Source organism: Lepidochelys kempii, chromosome 20 (assembly GCF_965140265.1).
Source record: "Lepidochelys kempii isolate rLepKem1 chromosome 20, rLepKem1.hap2, whole genome shotgun sequence".
Lineage (NCBI taxonomy): Eukaryota > Metazoa > Chordata > Testudines > Cheloniidae > Lepidochelys > Lepidochelys kempii.
Window position 1 is genome coordinate 3,593,764 of NC_133275.1, and position 14,092 is coordinate 3,607,855.

General features: G+C 52.0%; 1 protein-coding gene across 7 annotated transcripts in view; it reads right to left on the reverse strand.

The window, feature by feature from the left end:
• R3HDM2 (R3H domain containing 2) overlaps nt 1–14,092 on the reverse strand; it is a 127,736-nt gene that overhangs the window by 94,045 nt on the left and 19,599 nt on the right. For 2 of the 7 annotated variants that reach the window (XM_073319347.1, XM_073319345.1), the window contains exon 1: nt 12,112–12,189. The exons of 1 other annotated variant lie outside the window; for it this stretch is intronic. The gene's annotated coding sequence lies outside the window, so the exon portion shown is untranslated. Of the gene's footprint in view, nt 1–11,336; nt 11,421–12,111; nt 12,380–14,092 lie in introns of those variants that run through there. 4 more of the 7 variants (XM_073319354.1, XM_073319344.1, XM_073319343.1 and 1 more) reach the window with 4 other exon arrangements.

Here is a 14,092-nt window from a genome sequence, read left to right on the forward strand (position 1 = left end):
TTTCTAGCTCAAGATTTTAGCTCCCCCGGAAACCAATGATCTGCCTAGCTAGGGAACTCTAACATGGATCAATAGCCAGGGTCATTCAAAAAAAAAAGTAGAACGAAGAATTCTCTACTCTTCCCGGTTTTGACAGGGACACTGCACCAAGTGAATTAGCGCCATTTCAGAAATGGATTTAAACTAAAATAGAACTCCAGGAGCTGCCCTTTCACTGATGGGTGCAATTAACATATTCGATAATAAACAGGTAAAAATGACCATATTACTGTATACAGTGTTCATTAATATTTTCTACTCTTCTTTTGGACCAATATAAAATATTGAATACAGCCCCAAAATCTAACGACAGCAACTTCCCCTACTGAGCGACCACATTCAGAATCAGCGGAGTTATCCGTTACCACGGCTGTTCTCAGCAAACATGCCCAGACTGCTACTCAAAACATAAAGCACTAGGCCAAGATTTACAAAAGAGACTAGTTATTTTGAGAGCCCAACTTGATACCTCTTAAAAAAAAGTGATGGAGAGGGAAAGGTAGAACGGGGGTGCCTGGGCCAAAGGGATGATGGCATCAGGAGAGTAGAAAGGGGGGGGAACACACTCTCCACATCCTCCCCAGTGGTTGTGCCTACAGATTGCCTCCCTAAGAATCCTTCTTGCTCTCTGTCTTTAGACTACAAAATGTAAATGTTTTCTAGCAAGCTTTCAACAAACAGTGCACAGTTTTATGCTAATGCGAGAACGCAAACATATCGTATGGGACTTTGCAGTAAGAGCTTTTCTGTGCTTCTGGACCAGGTGAACAGGTCCCAGGTGCCTGAAGCTGGGAGGTGTATCAGACAGAAAGGATGAAGCTGGAAGATGAAATTTCACATCAACAGGCGACACTCCAGGCATGGTGTTAATGGAGTAACCCCAGTATCTTGTAAAAGAAATTCTAGTCACTGCATCTAACTACAGATCACTAAAAACAACCTGGATGTGTCCAACAGAAGTAAGATTAATTATCGAGCGGGTACCTGTCTCAGCAATCTGATCGCACTGTCGTGTCGTTACAGCACTGGACTGAAACTCATGGGATCTGGATTCAAATCATGGCTCTGCCACAAATTCCTGTATGAATACGGGCAACTCATTTAGTCTTTCCTGGCCTCAGTTTCCCTTTTGTAACATAAGGGAAACAAATCCTCCTCTCATCCTCTCTCTGTTTAGACTGTAAAATCTTTGGGGCAAGGACTCTGGCACCACATGTCTGACCAGTACCTAGCATAACAGTGCCCCGATCTCTGCAGGGGCCTCTAGGCACTAGGACAAATAAATACTAATCATCAGTGGCAGGAAATGCAGCTCAACATCTGCATGTGTGGAAAAGACCAGAGTCTTATGATGCTGGCAATATTTGTTTTATATTAATTAGAGATTATTTTTAGCTAATTAAAAAAAACTGAAAAGGTTCCTGCATTCAAATGCCAATCTGCATCTCCTGCCTCTAAAACTGCATCACCGGATGGGACTTCCTGAGGGGAAATACCATGAAAATAGAGGCTCTCACAGCCAGTCGCACTGAAGGAGGTATTCAAAAAAATGGCAGGTAGTTCTAGAAACTCTTCCGAGACACCATTTTTAATGCATATCCTCTTATTCAGTAAATACTCAGTTACGGTTCTATGGAACCTCTTGCCCACTGTTAGTAGTGCCAGGTAACATTTAAAATTTTATGTCGCAGTGGCTCCCCATTTGCAAATTGAAATTTACAAGAAATCTTGACCTCTGAAACCTCCTGCACAGGATGCTTCAGCCAGTTTAATTTCTGTTAGACCTCTCTGCATTGTGGATAGCAATGAAAATTGACACGGACCACAAACTCAGAAGCTGCTTGTTTGGAGATCATAATCTTATCACATTTTACTTTGCTGTTAGAGGAAACAGAATACAGCGAGAAGGGGAATGGTGGGGGGGGACCACCAGGTGGGGAGGGAGAGTTGGGGGAAAGAGAGAAAGGCAGAGCAGAGAACAGAAAGGCTTGTTTATAGAGTTTTTCTACCAATATAGCTACATCAGTACAGAAACTGTGAGTAGTGAAAGGGAGAAAGAGACAGAAGTCCGGTTTACATGAAGATGTTGCATGGGTTGAACTTACGGTTTGAATTTAACCAGCAGAAGAGGCTGTGTGGACACTGATTTCAGTATGAGTGGCTTATTTCAGTTTCGTTTTTGTCAAGGTCTTCACTGGAACAAAACAGGCATGTTTTACATTGACCTTAACTAGCTACATCAAGGTAAAAACTACCCGTGCCTTGCCTTCAGTGGGATTTTACAGCAAGTTAGCAATCTCAATGTAAAAACGTGAGTTTTTTTTACAGTGAAGACAGAGCCTTGACCAATTAGGAACAGGTTTAACTAAGCCAAATAAGACACTCTTACACTAATTGGGAACATCCACACAGCCTTCTGCACCAGATTAACTACACTGGTTTAAAAAACAACATACATTAAATCAGAGCAATTATCTCATGTTAACAAGCCCTTAGTTAAACTGGTGGCAAAATCCCTTATTTCAGTTTATCTGAAGCCCCCTTCCTAACTGACTTAAGCTAAACAGCAATAAGCCTGGCTTAAAGTAAAATGAATGTCCAGCCCTTTGCATTAGTTTAACTAAACAGGTATAAAATCACGTTAAAATGTATGCATCTTTCATGCATAGACATGCCCAGAGTAGGTGTAAGAACGAGCAAAGAGAAGGAAGCCAAAAAAAAAGGAATTCTGATGTTCAAAAAAAAAAAAAAATTACAGTTTCTTAAAATGCATATTGAGCTATTCAAAGTTCATGATTAAATAATGAGAATTAGGTCATTAAATACTGCACGCACGCACACACACAAGCAAGCACACATATAGCGTACATGTGTAATCGCACACACAGTATCTATGCCCACACTATCCCCCAAATTCTCTACCTAAGTCAAACTGACCCCCAAAATTGTTGCATGAAAGTGTCCTAGATTCTTCCCCTGCCACTAGGTGAAAATAGATGGTGCCCAAATGACTTTGGTCTGTAATTCTCAAATGACTCTTCCCTTGACCTGCGAGTCCCTGGCCCATCGTATTAAGAGAGCCATAAATATTAGAAAAGGGAACAGAATTTTAAAAGGCGCTAGGTGAAATGCTGACTCTACTGAAGACAATGGCAAAGCTGCCATCAGAGTGGCCAGGATTTCACCCATCACACTTGTAAAATAATATAAAAACAAACTTCAGAGCTGAACGTACGCTCCCAGGCTGACTACAACTCCACAGCCAGATTTCTGTTAATGGTTGAATTATAAACCTCCCCCTGAAAAGAGGGTCTTATAATGGAAGTGATGACACAACCTTAAATATAGCAGCACAAATGGCATCGCTATTATAAGGGGAACTCAAAGCATGTGCAGGCAGACGAGGGGATTTGGATATCATGGAGAGAAGCCAGAGGCGGTGGGGAACGTGACAGTCAGTGCAGGCTAAAGACAGAGAGAGACGGTCTCTGATCCACCATCCCTCTGCTTTGCCAGCAAGGCCAGCCCCAACCAGGTTTGTCTGCTTCTCCCACAAGCCTCTCCACACTCTCTTGTGCATTGCCCTTACTCCCTGAACTGACCCCATAGGTCTGTTGGCCTCTACTCCTCCCAATCCCTCCTCAAGACACTGCTGCTGCGGCACCTTGGCGTACCTGTCAACAGTCCCAAATCTCACAGGACTGTCCCGCTATGATCCCCAAACCCCCTATCTCAGCTGAAGTCGCTCCTGTTGCCCGGGGCTGGCTGGGCTGGGCTCCCTGTTCCCACTGCTGTAATCTGCTCACCAGCGCCCCAGGCTCACAGTACTGCTCAGGTTTGGCCCAGCCCCCCTTGACAGGGGGGCAGCCAGATCAAATCTGAGTAAGTGGTGTTGCCACCTTGCACACAGGATCACAGTATCACTCAGTCACATTTGGCCTGGCCACCCTCACCCTGCACTGGGGAGATGGGCCAAACCTGAGTGGCACTGTGACCCTGTGTGCCAGGCTGCAGCCTGCAGAGTGGGGAGTAGAGCCCAGCCAGCCCCACAGGACAGGAGCCTTAAGATCCAACACAGCCATCATTGTAGGGAGAGCATGGGGTGGGCTCACTCTGCAACCCCCCAGGGCCTCCAGCACTCAACCTCCCTTCCCCAGATGCCCCACTGCCTAGGGGCAGGACACATCCCTCTTTAGTCACTGCAATGTTGGGTGGGGAGCCTTGAGAACATCGGCCAACTCATGGTAGCTCGATTGGAGTGCCACCAACAACAGACATTTGTTTAATTTATACTGAATTTTAAGCAATACTGTTGTTCCTTCTTCAGACAGCCCAGCCCAGCCCAGCCCTCCCCGAACCCGCCATGCTGACGACCGGCAGCAGAATTCCAGAGCCTTGCGCGTCGGCTGCCCAAGGAGGAGAAATCGGCCATGCCAGGTTTAGGTACATCCTCAGTGTCACTTGCTTTATTTACACAACATACAACACCCCCCTCTTCTCCAGTAAAAGAGCAAGACCTGCAAACCCGCACCAGCTGAACTAAAGGGGTGGGATCACACCCCTGTTAGCTAAACCAGGATTGGCACTGCATCCGCTTAAACCTAGTGTTCCACTCTTCGCCTCAGCACCCCCTGGAGATCGCCCCTCTGACCCTGCGATGTCCTGTCTCTGTCCAGGACTTCGCCCTCTGCCTAAGTTACGTCAAGTTCGGACGCCTTACAGGGTAACAAAAGTCCAAATAAAAGTTCACACAAAAAAGATGGTTCTGTCATACTTGGGCTCCTCTCCAGCCAGCCCACCCATCACCTTCCGGGCTGCCTTTCAATCTCGCTCTCTGGCTCGGGGATAGAGCCTTGACTTCCCAGGCTCCTTCCCTGTCTCAGCCCCTCTCCAGACCCTTCCACAGGAGCCACGCTTGCTTCCTGGAGCTACTCCTGCAACAGTCTTGACAGACCAAGCAGCAATGGTCTCAAGTTGCAGTGGGGGAGGTTTACAGTTGGATATTAGGAAACACTTTCACTAGGAGGGGGGTGAAGCACTGGAATGGGTTCCCTAGGGAGGTGGTGGAATCTCCTTCCTTAGAGGTTTTTAAGGTCGGCCTTGACAAAGCCCTGGCTGGGATGATTTAGTTGGGGTTGGTCCTGCTTTGAGCAGGGAGCTGGACTCGATACCTCCTGAGGTCCCTTCCAACCCTGATCTTCTCTGATTCTTCTCAGGCCTTTCGTGAGGCCCAGGTGTTTCAGGCTGTCACCCAGCCCCAGTCTGTTCCGCCCCCTCTAGCTAAGATGCAGTTACTGACAGCATAAGTGGGCGGACTGAACAGAGCTGGCTAGCCCCAGGCCTCCTGGCCCTTAAAGGGACAAGCCCCCCTGGGTACATCTACACTGGAATAAACACCCACTGCACAGCTGCAGCTGGCCTGGGCCAGCTGAGTTGGGCTCGCAGCGCTCGGGCTGCAGGGCTAAAAATTGCTGTATAGACATTCAGGCCTGGGCTGGAGCCCAAACTCTGGGACCCCCACCTGAGCCTGAATGTCTACATGGCAATATTACAGCCCCACAGCCTGAGCCGAAGACAGCTGACCCAGGCCAGCTGCTGGTGTTTAACTGCTGTGTAGATGTCTCCCTTTACACAGGGTTAGCTCCCATCTCTTAAGGTGAAGTGAGACAGGTTTAAGTCAATGTCGGCCGCAGACAGCGCTGGTTTAACTAAATCGGGTGCAACATCACACCTCCAGCTAAACTGGTACAAATGCACATGCATCTCTGCTGGAATGGCAGCAAAGGACAGGTCAAAAATAAGAGCCAAGTGTAACCAATCCAGAAACGCTGCACCAGAGAGGTCTGCAGAGAGCCTGGGTGACAGCTTGGCGAGGTAGGAAGGGCCCCCCATTCAGCACAGTGAGGGATAAACTCAAGATGCCCAGTGAAGACCATTTCATTGCCAACACAGGGAGCTCTTTCATTCCTCATGTAAGCAAGACAAGGGAGACTCCTCAGCTACTCCATTTGCATCCACCACTTATTTCTCTTCCACACTCAAGAAGGAGCCACGCACAAGGAACACAGCAACCCGACAGACACACTCCAGCCCACCGAGGAGCCCAGCCGAGAGCTGCATGCTCTGCACAATCTGCTGTGAGCGGCACCTCCCCGGAGGGGGAGCTTGGAAGAGCGTGACACCCCTCCACCGCCATGCAAACGGAGCTCCTGGATGTTACTACCGAACAAATAAATCATTCATAACAGGGGAGGGCCTCCTGAGTAAATGCAGGTAGACTGACCCAATTTTATCTGATTATCAGAATTTTTAAAAAAAAAATATTGTTGACCTTTCTGGTCCTGAACTGGTTTCTTCGCTGCCTCATTCCCCTGCAAGGATTGCCAGTACCTGGGCAGGGCCCAAGAGTGAGATGGCAGAACTGGGCTGGTGTATCTTTAATCACGTCCATCTTTGCCCACCAGGCAAGAGTCAAGAATGTCTCCCGGGGACGAAGGACAGAGACATCCTCGAAGACTCAGCCAGTGAGCACACCGTGCATCTGATAATCAGCCAGGTGATCAATCGATAAGGGGGAAATGGGACTGGATATTCCACTGGGATAACACAGGAACGCTGCGGGATAGGCTGGGGTGGACGCAGGATTCCAGCCATTCATTCCAACCTTCAGACCTCAGAGATCTTAGTGAACAATACTTACTAAGACCCCAGATGGGAGGACAGCAGTTTACTGAACTATTGTCCTAGGTTACTAAATAGCTTGGCATTTTGTCTCAGTGTTCATGCAGCAAACGGAATTGACGAATACAACAGCAACATCTGATGATGAGGGGACAGACGGCCGATAGGGATAAGCTCCATATGCTACTCACCTCTAGGGCACCTGGTTCCAATCCAGCCCCAGGTCTTGGCTGGGGAGCGGAAGGAGTCAGGAAATGGGATACAGCCCTTTTCACCTCTGGGGAACCAAATCCAAGGAGTGGCATGTTTTCTTTTCTAATGGCCATGTGGTGGCCTGCACGGAAGGAGCTAGAGAATTTCAATGCAGCTCCTAGGGACAGGTGCCCCCACCACAGAAATCTACCATCACAGCTAGCAGCCTCAGATAAGCCAGTGGCTGAACTGGCCAAGAGACTGACCCCTTAGCTCCGACAGGCCCCCTAAATCTGGAGTCCTGGTTTGTTGGTGGGTGAAGCTGCTACTCAAATACACCAAGGCTGTGCCAGTTCAGTAGCCAGAGTAACTCAGAGCTGTCAACCTAGCACCTTTCATCAGCATCTAAACTCTCTTTTTTTAATGGAAGAGAGAACAGTTGAAAGCTGCCCGGACTTTAGATCCAGATGGAATCCACCCTTGCATTCCAAAGGAGGCTGTTGAAGAGATGGGAAATCTTCAGCAAATACATTTAACAGCTCTTTGAAAATACAGGAGGCGCAGACAGAGTGCTGAGACCCTGAGAGAACATCTCTATTTAACAAAGGATTTAGGCAAATAGGCTGCAAACTACCAAATTGCTAGCTTAGCTCTGAAGGAGGGTACTGGGGACACTCACAGCTATGACTTAATTAAGGATTGCCAACATGAATTTAAGAGGAGAGGCAGGGAAGTTATGTCATTCATACTTGACAGAACTTAGGCAGAAAAAGCAGAATGGATCTGGGGGGAGTGAATAAAGCAGTGAGGGATCTTAACTATTCTAAATGATTAGAGAAAGCAGGCCTGAATTTTTAGAGAGAGACTGAAAATGTAGGCTGAATTCCCAGCCGTGAAGGCAACAGGTGCAACAAGACCACTTCAGCTGGCGTCAGAGACAAGGAGGATTGAACCAAGGCCAACCACTGGTGGAATTTCTTTACACGGAGAACGGTTAAAGGAGCATGAAGGCTGGGAGGCCTAAAAGTAGCTCGGCCAGCTGTGTTTTGATTTGCAGACACAGACGTGTGCTCATCCGTTTCATTTCTGGCAGATGGGCTGGGGACTGAAACACACCAACACTGCTCCCCAGAGCGACAAAAGAGAAGAATTCCCAGGTGCATCAGTCGCGTATGGGATCTTCACCAAAGAATGGCGTAGGCAGGAAAAAAGTTACATTCTCCCAAACATGGGAGCAACCTGGGGGTGAGTACTAAATCTTTAGTTCTGCAGCCTTTATTTAATTCTCCCCCTTGTCTCCCAGGTGCTGCTCCCCTTCTAGGTACACCAGAGTCAGTCTACAGGGAAATATGTCCCCGGTGGTGGTTGCTCCTTGGATCCCAAGGAAAGATCCTAAAGATCCTGCTCCTTCAAAGAATTCCCCTGTCCCCCAATACCAGACCACTCAGTAAGCCCTGGGGATCAGAGGTCTTAAGAACAATGGAAGCTTCCTTTGGAGGAACGAGATAACTCACAGGGCCATGAGTCTTGTATTGCTCCTGCTTCCCAGCAAGCTCGTAGGAAGAGTTGCAACCAGCCATGTGGAGGAGGAAAGAACCCAGGTCTGTGGCACAGCCCACGGTGGAAGACACTGCTCCTGCCCCCACCGCCAAAAGATTCACACAAAGTGCAGTTGAGTCACCCTGCCTGCCAAGGAGGTCATGACCTTGGACCCTTCCTTGGGAGGCAGACAGGGGAAAGATGAAGCAAGAAAGAGACAGCACCGAGCAGTCCAAGAACACTAGAATGAGGGGAGAGGATGGGACTGCAAGATGCTACAAACCAGCCCAGATACAGCCTCAAAGAGCTGACAGCTACGCGAAGAGTGCTGGGGGGATCCCATTCTCATGCAACTTCCTTAGAAATGATGGCATTTTTCCAATCCCCCCCGAAGGAGTTAGGGAGCAGCCAGCTCAAAGGAATGCTCTGAACTCAGGCATTTAACATTTAAATTAATGAGAAAAGCAGCAAATTTACATTTACATACTTCCTTTCATACACTGAGGCTACATCTCCACTTAAAACAGTACAGCCATAGAGCTTCCGTGTAGACCAGTGGTTCTCAACCCGCCACCCAATCAGCACACGGCTGCGGCTCACGTGACCTGCTCAGGGCCATACAGGTAGTATATGTGGATGCGGCCCACATAACACAGAGCGCTGCTTATGCGGTCCCCAATGGTAAACAGGTTGAGAACCACTGGTGTAGACACTCACTACAGCGATGGGAGGGGTTCCCTCGTCACTGTAGTTAATCCACCTTCCCAAGGGGCAGTAGCTACGTCTGTAAGGCACATGGATTCTTCACACCCCTGAGACACTGAGGTCTGCCAAGGTCAGTTTTCACTATAGACCAGCCCTTAGATCAAACACTAAGCTAAGCATAAACACCTACAGAAATGGGAGCACGCTACAGAAGGCCTTGAGATCAGATAGGTGGTTTGCATGCTGGTATAACAAAGGGATCACACGTCACTCCCCACTGAAATGCAGCCATCTTGGGAACCAAACACAGCACCCATTTAACAGCCCACAGCAATGGTACAAGACCGTTTAGGCCAGGAAGTGAACGAGAATCAAGTCTAATTACCTGCACTGGAATCTGGTCAAGACGCAGAGCTCAACATCCCATATTCAGGGGGTAGGGGGAGTGCCATACCATCCACAGGAGTTTTGAAGGCCACAAATGGCTGTGGCCAAGCTTTTCAGAAGCGAGTTACAATGATTACGGCCTTAATTTCTGGAAGCCCAACTTGAAACACCGTAAAGAGTGCTGATTATTGGAAAGTCCTGAGCACCCATTCCATGGCAGTCAGGCCCCTTTGAAGTGCCTGTCTCAAGCCAGACAGCCAAAAATATTAGTCACTTTTGAAAATTTTGGTATTAGTTTCATAGCCCCTTCAGCAGCTCCCCAGCACCAGGCAGAGGCACTGGTTCAGGACCAAATTCGGAGGGAAAAGTACATCTAACAATCACCAAATCTACTATCTGCAAGCCCCTGCAGCTTCTCCCACGCACTGGCCAGGCCCTATTTTGCTTGCAAGCCATGAGGGAATGCCAGCACAAGGTGTTCTCGCTGCAGCTAGGCGCCTAGGCAAACCACATTAAGGTACAATACAGGAGAAATAAAGGAAAGGAGGGGGCATAAATCAAATTTACCCCGTATCATGAAGAGACTGCAATCCTGTGGCAATAGTCCACCCATGATATCACTAGAGCCTGGCCCATCATTCCAGCAGCCAGCATGACACTCACCGTAAATGGAGCGTGGACACTCTTTGGACAGCCCAGGGCAACTGGCCTTCTACAAGAAGTTTCTGCAAGCTTGGGGATTGCCGAGACCCACATAAAACCATAGAGACTGGCTCAGTGGTTTGGGCCTCAGATCCCCAGGCTCAGTTCTGGTCACCCTATCTCAAAATTGGCATGGAAGCAGTTCAGAGAGAGGCCTCAAAAACAACCAGATGCCTGGGAAGACTTCCCCAGAAGATGGGGACTGTTCAAGAGATGACAGGACAGAAGAGGGTGTGATAGAGGTTCATAAAATAACTCATGATACAGGGGCTCCTGTCTACCCTCTCCTAACACGAGATCACTGGGACATATCCAATGAAATTGAAAGGCAATGAATTTCAGACTGATCAAATGAAAATTTGTATATGCCACCTGCAAAACTCACTGCCAAAAGATCTTCATAGCAGGATTCAAAGGAGGACTGGATATGGATAGTGAAAATAGCAAGTTACATTAAACACGATATTAAACAAATACTGTAAGGGATAAAAAGCTGACTCAGGGCATAAGACAATGGCTAACTGATAGTGGTTTGGATGAAACATCCCTTTTGAGCACCTTATTCCATAATTAAGGGACTTCTTGCAACTTTCCCTGAAGCATCCGGAGATGGTCAGACAGAGGACGATGAACTATAGAACGTAGCCCACGGGCCCCTCCTGCTCTTCAGCCTTATGGCAAACAAACCACGTCCCAGGAAGTTTACTGTATTTGTGTTTTTCAGAGGAGCTCTTAAAAGCAAAGGCCCTGTTCTGTAAGGATATAAAAGATCCCGTCATGCTTTTCAGAAGAGCAGGTGTTTGCTCCCATTTCCAGGCCCAGAATTCCTCTCCCCATATCGCCAGCTGCCGCCCTCCAGTCCAGAGGTGGCTGCTGGCTGCCTTTTGTAAGTGCTGCATGCAGGTAGTTTGTGAGTAACAATAAATAACAATAATTCCTATCTCTTACAGAGCGCTTTTCATCAGTAGATCTCATCACACTTCACAATCTTTCATCTCTCTCTTTGAGATGAAAGAGGCCCCCCACACACACCCCCCCACACGCACGCGTTATTACAAACTTTGGGCCTTGCAGAAGCTCTCAGATCTCACCTGGACACGTCCCTTTACCTCGGACTCCCAGGGACGCTGGTCACACAATACCGCCGGCAGACTGGCATATGCAGGTGGCCAGTGACAAGCTCCCCAACACGCTGGCACCACATGAGGCCTTTCAAGCCTCCTGCTGGCTCCTGGCTCCTGCAGAAGTTGCCAGTGGCCAGCGAAGCCGGAGACCCACCCGCCGGGCCCGCGCCTGGGACGTTCGGAACAACGGGGGACCCTCAGGAAGCTGGCAGACGAGAGACACCCCCCGCCCCCAATTCGCCCCCCGACAAGAACCTCAGCCAAGAAACAGCGCAGCCCCCGGGGGCCCCTCCGGGCTCCCCGCAAGCCGAGGGGCAGAGAGGCGAAGCAGCCGGACCGCAGGGAGGGCCAAGGGCCTGGAAGGCAGCAGAACGAGTCCGGCTCCGACCCCGCACCTGTGGTCTCACCTGCCCCTTGTCCCAGGCTGGGCCCCCCCCGAGCGGGGGAAGTGGGGGGGCTTTGCCCTCCGTCCCCAGCCAGGGAAGGGGGCTGGGGCAATTCCTGGCCACCTCCCCATCTGGGTCCAAACTTCTCAACTCCAAAGGGGGGGGGGATAAAGCCCCTCACCTCCCTTCCAAGCGCCAAACTTAGGGGGCTGCTAAGCCCCGCCCCCGCCCCGCCCCCCACCTGGGGGAGGGGGGGTCTAGCCCCTTCCCACCCCCTGAGGGGGCGGGTAATAAACCCCCTCCCAAGAGACCCCCCCGCGGGGCAGAAGATGGGGGAGGGGAAGAGCCTTACTTACCCTGGGGGTCTGTCCCCCCCCCTCCGTCTCGGGTCTCCGCTGCCGCCGGGGGGGGTTCTGCCGAGCGGGGCCGGGCCCCTCCTCGAGGCGGGGGGGGGTCGAAGCGGGGGGGGGGTCCAGGGGCCGGGGGGGGCCGGGCCGGGGGGGGCCGGGGGCGGGCGGAGAAAAGAAAAGAAGGAAAAAAACCGAAAAGGAGGAAAAGAAAAAAAAAGAAAGAAAAAAAAAAGGAAAGAAGCTGCTGGCCCCTCCCCCAGCCGGCGTGCGCGCTGCGTCACCGCTACGTGCGGCCCCGCGTCAACGCGCCGCGCCCCAGGGGCCCCGCCCGCCTACCCCGGGCCGCGTTGCCAGGGGCAACCGCGAGACGCGCCCCACAGCGGCCCCTGCCGGCCCGGAGGGGCGGAGCCCGCCGGCCCCGCACCACCTTAAAGGGAGGGGGCGGGGGAGCGGCCCAGTCCCGCTGAGCGCCCGCAGTGCCCATGCGCGGGGGTGGCTCCGCCCCCGAGCCGGGCCCCACCCCCAAGGCCAGACCCGACACGTGTTCCGGTCCCGCCCACTATCCCCCGCCCCGGGTCCCCCTGCCCCACCTCTCTTCTCCAGCCCCCCACTGCCCCCCTCCAGCCCCCCACTGTTCCCCCCCCGCTCTCTTAGCCCCCCACTGCAGCCCCCCAACCCACTACCCCCTGCCCCACCTCTCTTCTCCAGCCCCCCACTGCCCCCCTCCAGCCCCACACTGTTCCCCCTGCTCTCTTAGCCCCCCACTGCAGCCCCCCAACCCACTACCCCCTGCCCCACCTCTCTTCTCCAGCCCCCCACTGCCCCCCTCCAGACCCACACTGTTCCCCCTGCTCTCTTAGCCCCCCACTGCAGCCCCCCAACCCACTACCCCCTGCCCCACCTCTCTTCTCCAGCCCCCCACTGCCCCCCTCCAGACCCACACTGTTCCCCCTGCTCTCTTAGCCCCCCACTGCAGCCCCCCAACCCACTACCCCCTGCCCCACCTCTCTTCTCCAGCCCCCCACTGCCCCCCTCCAGCCCCACACTGTTCCCCCCCCGCTCTCTTAGCCCCCCACTGCAGCCCCCCAACCCACTACCCCCTGCCCCACCTCTCTTCTCCAGCCCCCCACTGTCCCCCCGCTCCAGCCCCCCACTGTTCCACCCCCCACTCTCTTAGCCCCCAGCCCGCGCTCCAGCCCCCACTGTTCCACCATCCACTGCTCTCTTAGCTCCCCGCTCCAGCCCCCCCACCCTACTACCCCCCCGCTCCAGCCCCCCCGCTCTCTCAGCCCCCGCTGTTCCACCCCCCTGCTCTTAGCCCCCACTGCAGCCCCCCCACTGTTCCGCCTCCAGTGCCCCCCATGCCCTCTGATCCAGCCCCTCACTGTTCAATCCATCCAGCTCTCCCCACCACTACTCTTGCCCCCACTTCCTGACCCCCACTACTCCAGTCCCCCCTGCTCCACACCACCTGCTGCCCCAGCCCCCGTTTCCATTTTTATTTTTTCAACAAAAAAACCCAAGAGCATTTTTGACCAAAACGAAAAATGTGTTTTATCAGAAGTGTGTTTCAATGGAAAAAACTACGCCAGCTCTGAGGAGGCCCTGCCCCGCCCCCAGGCCAGCTGGGTAAAACTGGTTGATCCCCACCCACACACACACACACACCCCCCAATCAAAAGGTAGTTGTTGGCATCCACCTGAAATCCTCTGCCCTGCCGGTCCCGGCGGCCGCAGCCCGAGGCCTCGGCCTGGTTTACCACACAGCTCCAGCGCTCCGGGGGTGAAAGCTTTACAGCCCTGAGTGCCGGAGCCAGGCGACTCTAAGCCCCAGCGTAGACGTAGCCAGGTCGGTGGTGCCTGCGACAGAAAGACCTGCTGCATCGTTGCAGGAAGCGTCTACCCGCGCCAGAGATGCGTAGATACGGCCCCGCGCTCGGCGTGCTCCACTAGTGTATCTACACCAGCATGCTGCCCTGGCAGAGCG